Source organism: Panthera pardus, unplaced genomic scaffold, assembly GCF_024362965.1.
Source record: "Panthera pardus isolate Hobbes unplaced genomic scaffold, ASM2436296v1 HiC_scaffold_10, whole genome shotgun sequence".
NCBI classification, from domain to species: Eukaryota; Metazoa; Chordata; class Mammalia; order Carnivora; family Felidae; genus Panthera; species Panthera pardus.
The window spans coordinates 110,869,666-110,876,050 of NW_026526655.1; the positions used below are offsets into that span (position 1 = coordinate 110,869,666).

Genomic DNA, 6,385 nt, shown 5'->3' on the forward strand with positions numbered 1-6,385 from the left:
GTAAACAAAGTTTTTTCTCTTTTCTTTGCCTGGAAAACCAAAGTTTCTATGTTTTGTCTTTATCAGGTCTTTGGTTACTTAAGATAGTTAAAACATCTCAATGTTAAAGGAGCTAAGCTTTGCTAACAACTATATACCCTTCATATATGCCTTTGGAATCTCTTATTGCCACTTTGGTTAAATAAATAATTAAATTTTAAGTTTTATAATGATCCATAATCCTATGTAGGCATGCGCTTTAAAACTTTCTGAGTGTTTTAACAAACTTTCCCAAGATGTGAATTGTAAATGAATTCTTTGACCAATTAGTCTTGTTTATGTGGTATGTTAAGTTATTTGGAAAGCAGTCGAACAAATAATGATAATGTTTTGGCAATAGGTCGTCACTGAACTTTCTGATTATTGAAGTGTCACAGAAATAACTGGATTTCCTTGTCAGCTATATTATAATGAACTGAGGAAGATGATTCTAGTTTTGTGACTCTTGTTTGAAACATTGCTGTTTCTGTGTTTGCTCTTCCAGATTATGATAGGATAAAACATTGCTTTGTGAACAAATTGAAGTATTTACCTTTTCTCTCTATCTGAATACTCTGAAAGTCAGAAGTGCTCAGTGAATATTCTTTCTTTCATGTCAATTACAGCTGTTTGCATAAGTTCAATGAGAATCTGTTCTCCTTGTAACAGGACACCACTGGAAACATCTGTTATATTACCAAGGCTTCTGACTGGAATGTCATGTTTGAGAAATATACATAGACTCAGATATGACCATGCAGTTTTAAGAAACTAAGGTTGACTTTTATGAAACATGGAGGCTCTTGGAAATGTTGGCCTGACACCTTGCTTACAGAGTCACAGCAGCCTTACCAGGTGAGTAAAGAATGTCACTTCTTGGCAGGTGCAGGAACTTTAGGATATTTGGGGGGTCTTGAGAAGAGGAATTCACCCAAATCCACAGGGATTTCTGGCAAATATTTGGCTTGGCTTTTGATCCAGAGAAGCTACTAAAAGTTCAATCAAGATTCCTTATAAAAAGCTCCAACAAAGCCAATTTTAAAAGTTCTATGTGATCAATTACTATTCTTGATGAGCTAATGAAAATACTTAGGCATTTGATAAAATTGAACTTATTTTTCCAACAAATTAGTCTTGATTTGGCTATCTTTGGAAATAAGGGTGATTTTGGAGAGAAAAATTATGTTTCAATAATACATCTTTGCAGATGCCAAATTCTAGATCTGATGGTCTTGAAATGTTTGTTGTTTGCCTAAGCTAGACAACTTGAGATAAACTTCAGAGAAACTGCCACAATAGCTCATGTGTAGACAAATGTCTTGCTTGTTATTCTGTGGGGATAATAACAGGACCCCATGGGCATATGATTATTTGAACAGCTGGAAAATGGGATGGATTCCCCGGTAATGTATAACTCAGCTATCACCTTGACCAATTCTGTGTGGCTGGATGACAAAACTGCTCCTTAAAAGCTGGAGCATACCCCACTCCATGGGGCTAACTGTGGACCTGTGGAGATAATGGATGGCCCCATTTCCTTATGATTGGATTGGATAATGCACTTGAGGATGCCCACATTCCCAGGCAAATCTTCTCCTACTTGCCAACGATTCCTCGTAATTAGGATATTGTTAAAGTTAGACATCAAACAAAGAGGGCTTCTTGATGGTTTATCCCTTAGCCATATTTGTCCCAGGATCCACCTCTATTGATATAAAATTGCAAATAGAGGCTTTGGCCAACCATACATTGGCCACCTTTAACCAGATCCAACTCGTAGTCACCCACAAATTCAAAATGTGGTCCTCCAAAACCTTGATATCCTGGCTGCAGCTCAAGCAGGAACCTATGCTTCATGAAAACAGAGTAATATGAATATACTCCAGATTATCACAGAAATGTGACATGATTACTAACTGATGTGAATACTCAAATTGAGGCTCTATAGAATCCTTCCCTCTCTTTCAATGACTGGTCAAGTTCCTGGTTTAGGGGAGGACTGCTGTCAACTATTAAGGGTCTCTTTGCTGGGCTTCTCATTCTTATAGCCATACTGGTCCTAATATGTTGCCTTTTTCAATGTTTTTCCACTTGGTACTGAGACTACTTCACTATGTTAACTTCACATCGACAGATGGGCCTTACCACCCACAGAGATACTTCTTTGCTGTCCACTTTGGACTCAGCTGCCTCCACCTTATTAACTCCCCTATATGTCCCCTGACTTCCAATGTTGACCCATAGGTAGGGACATCTCTATGCCCTTATTCAGCAGGAAGAAGCTACACAAGATGGGACTTTCTGTCTTCAACAACCTTAAAAATTTAAAGGTCAAAATTGTTCAGGGGGGGAAATGATGAGATAACAAAAGGCAAGCTGAGGGATAAAGGCAAACTAATACTCCACAAACTGCCCCCCACCCCAAGGTGGGATGTGTGTGACATTCTCTAGGCACTCATGACTGCCCAAGAAGAAAGAAAGGAAAAACAAATGGTCAGCTGATAAAGATCACAGTCATGAAGGATGTGAAACTCAGTTTGTCAGGGTCTTACTGATTTACAAGAAAAGCACAATCTTGGGGCGAGTGGGTGGCTCAGTGAACTGACTGAGGGTCTGACTCTTAATTTCAGCTCAGGTTTCGATCTTACAGTTTGTGAGATCAAGCTTAGCATTGGGCTCTGTGCTAATAGCCAGACCTTGCTTTAGATTCTTTTTCCCTCTCTCTCTGCTGCCCTCCCTGCACCCGCCCCCTGCCAATAAATAAACTTAAGGAAAACAAATAAGAGGCGTCTAGGTGGCTCAGTCGGTTAAGCATCCTACTTTGGCTCAGGTCATGATCTTGGGGTTTGTGGGTTCAGGCCCTGTATTGGGCTCTGTGCTGACAGCTCAGAGCCTTGAGCCTACTTCAAATTCTGTGTCTCCCTCCCTCTCTGCCCCTCCACTGCTCATGCTCTGTCTCTCTTTCTCTGAAAAATAAATAAATATAAAAAAAAGAAAAGCACAATCTTGAGAATAATTAGAACTCTAACCTTCACAAACCTATAGACTCAGTTTCTTGGAACCTTAATGTCACCTTCCCCTCCATAGGATAGAAAACCCTATATAATCACTCTTCACACTTGTAATGCAGCCCTTTCTGCCCATGGGTTCTGTCCCTGTGCTTTAATAAAATCACCTTTTTACACTGTAAAATGTCTCAAGAATTCTTCCATGACTGTTGGGCTCAACAATCTCACATCAGAAGGAGCCTGGAGGAACTGTACAAAATGGAAGCCTTTTCAGGCAGAAGGAGGTAGGATAAGGAAATTATTAGAAAAAAAAGAATTCTTTCAGGCAAGGTCAACTGCCTTTGGGGACAGCAGGGTTCTATCAGGTGGATTACCTCACCAGTGTCGACCAGAAAATTCCAGACTGACTGGTTACAATTATATTCCTGGAGAGGCTGAAACTGCAATTAGGTTAGACATTAAGTCTTGGTGTGGTGACATGGGCTTAGCACAAGTTACTCAATTTGGAGCATGTTGCTTCTTTTTCTCTTTTAACAGAAGGAAAAGAGAAGGAGCAGGTGGGTGCAGGTGATGCTTCTCTGACTTAGGAGTGTGTCTCTGAGATCTGGCTTGGACCTGAAGCCTGGACACAAGCCACTCTGCAGACATGTCACCCACCCACAGAAATAAGACATTTGAGACCTCATAGAAATAAGACATGTGGAGACACCCCCAAAGGGAGAAATTCAGGGTGACAACAGCAAAGCCCTTTTCATGATCTGTTTGAATTACTGCCTTCTGTCCCAGCTCGCCAGTTCTCACATGGGACCAGAAGGGAAGGTGCCATTGGGAGACCCAGCCTTCATGCCAGGTGAGCGCCAGCTGTGCCTCTGCTCCTAAGCCCAAATGAGGGCAGAGAAGCCCTCTGGCCAGCGGCATTACTTATCTTCCTTAGATTCCTGGGCAATCTGGTCCTGCATCCCTGCTGTGAGAAGGGGTAGGCTAAGGCTGGAATCATCTGGAGGCCTCCAGGAGGAGCCATAGAAGATGGCAGGTGTTTCATGTGGCTGCACTAAGGGCTCTCATGGCCTGGGTCCAGCCCAAAGGGCCCTTTTTTGACCAATCCTGGGAAATCATGTCCACTGCATTTTATTGATTACAGGTGAGTCCCAGCCCCACTCCCTAAAGAACTCAAGGCTCTAAATGGGAGGAGCATCCAGTAAACTATGTAAAAGAGCAGGTGGGGTGGGGAGCATGCTGTGGTATGATTGGAAGATATACTCAGTGGACAGCATTGCTCCATCCCTCTGCTCAGGATGTCCTTCTTTCTGGCCCACCTGGAGTCAATATTCCCTTTCCACAGCTCAAAAAATCCACAGCTGTGATTACACCTTATTCTCCATCCACTTTGTGTCTCCATTTGAACAGCTAAAAGTACTGAAGGAAGCATATGAGCCCCCTGGCTGGTCTCACATTCAGTTGGCAAATCCTGAAGTAGCCTGGCCATCATGCAGTATCTCTTCATCCTTTCCTATGGGAAGGACTTCTCTTCCCTTTTCACCAACTTGAGAGGTAAGCAGAACCTCTGTAGGCAAGTTACCTGCAGGCTGCCCTCCTGAGAAGAGGTCAGAATGAGGGCTGCATTAAGGCCTCCTTCTGGCAAAAGGGGAAGACAACTTCAGAGGACCATCTTCCTCCTCATAAAGTTGTCTCCATTGGATCTGGAATTCAGGCTATCATCCCAGGGAAGGGTCTGGGACCACCTAAAAATGAACGTTGTGTAGCAGAAGACCCTACAGGTCAAGGGGCCATGGAGTGAAGCTGTTGTAAGCAACACCTTGGCAGTCCCCTGATCTTGCCAAGGAAGGGATGGGTGTATCTCTAACCAAGCAGCTTAAGATCCTGAAACCTGAGGGCCAGGTCCTCTCCAGGAGTCTGGTTCAACTCTGCTGACTGTGGGTCATTTTCCCAGGCTGTGAGAGGACAGGTGAGCAGGCACCTGCTCCTGTTTTGAGCTTTGAGAGTGCCCCTCCTCATTCACTGTTTCAGAAATGCTGGCCTCTTGCTGCCCAGTCATGTCCCCTGACTGGAGGACACTGCTACATCTCTTCCCTCACCTACAGGCCTTTCACAACTCTATGTGCAAAGGTGGTGTGACCTGTTTTTGTAGCCAATCCCATATATTAAGCTTTTATCCCACCAATAAAAGTCTACTTCTAACACACACTCTGCTAACTGTCACCTGGTTCAGACTTAGTGATATCTTTGTAATTGTTTCTGTTTCTGATTAGGGTCCCTTTAATGCTACCTAAGCACCCAAGGGTATAGACTAAAGTTGACTTCTGGCACACTCTTCTCAAGTGTTTTAAAGTATGTTATAGTCAATATAAAATACGAGGAGGAAATGGATGGCTCCAGTCTTACCTTCAGGTTCTGACAAGTGCTCCTGGAAGAGTGCTTGTGTGTGTGCATACATGTGTGCATGTGTGTTTGTGTTATAGCTGTTCATACAGACGGTGCCCATAATAAGCTGGGTAACTTGGAAGCAGTGGCTGAGCTGTCTGGGTAAGTGGATTCACAGGTCTGACATGGGGGTCCTGGCTCTGATGACTTTCTCTGAGCTCCCAGCAAGATGGAGGAGGAGCAGGGGGAGGAGAGGTGGTGGCAGTTCGTTCACTCCTGGGTAGAAAAGAATGTCTTCCTGAGGATCACTGCTGTCTTCTTCTAAAGCAGCCCTGGCCATCCATTCCAACTGATTCCATGGGCAAACAGGGATGCAGGGAGGGGGTACATGATGTGACTTCTCCATGAGAGGAAGCCTAAGGGACTGCCCCCCCCCCATTGTAATGCCTTAGTGTGTCAGTCTGAAAACTCAGGGGGCTGGACTCTGATCCCTCCCAGTTCTGACATTCTGAGCATATGGTCTGCGGTGGCTGTTGTGTGGGTGCTGGAAGATCTGCATGTGTTGGGAAAATAGGCTTCAGAATCAAGAGTATGCATGTAGCTCTGAGTGTTGATGGAAGGCTGAGAGAAGCATACTCCCTTCTGCTCAGTAGCGTCTGGGCAGTTTCCCTTTTCTGTGGGAACCTGCTCACCTTCTGCTTTTCCAGTGAATACATTTGCAACTTTAATATTGCGTTGCTGGGAATTTACTTGGTTCATTTAACAAAATGATTTACTGTGATGGGGATTGTTTGCTACTTGGCTTCCCTGTGATAGACACCTGAGTCTGTGCTGTTCTGCAGAGATGATTGGAAGGGACTCCCATCAAGACCCCCTCTTCCTGCCACCATGAATTGTGTCATGACAGACATTGGTGATATAATTCCAACCAATGCATTCACCTTTAGAGCCTTGATTTAAGAACGCCCACACAGATA

The 6,385-nt window shown here is 43.9% G+C and overlaps 1 long non-coding RNA gene across 1 annotated transcript; it reads left to right on the forward strand.

Moving 5' to 3' along the window:
• Window positions 1-3,808: 3,808 nt before the first annotated feature.
• On the forward strand, window positions 3,809-4,759 carry LOC109278853 (uncharacterized). Its single transcript, XR_002085861.2, has 3 exons — window positions 3,809-3,876; window positions 3,961-4,167; window positions 4,434-4,759. It is a non-coding gene; the product is annotated as an uncharacterized LOC109278853 (long non-coding RNA).
• The last annotated feature ends 1,626 nt before the right edge of the window (window positions 4,760-6,385 follow it).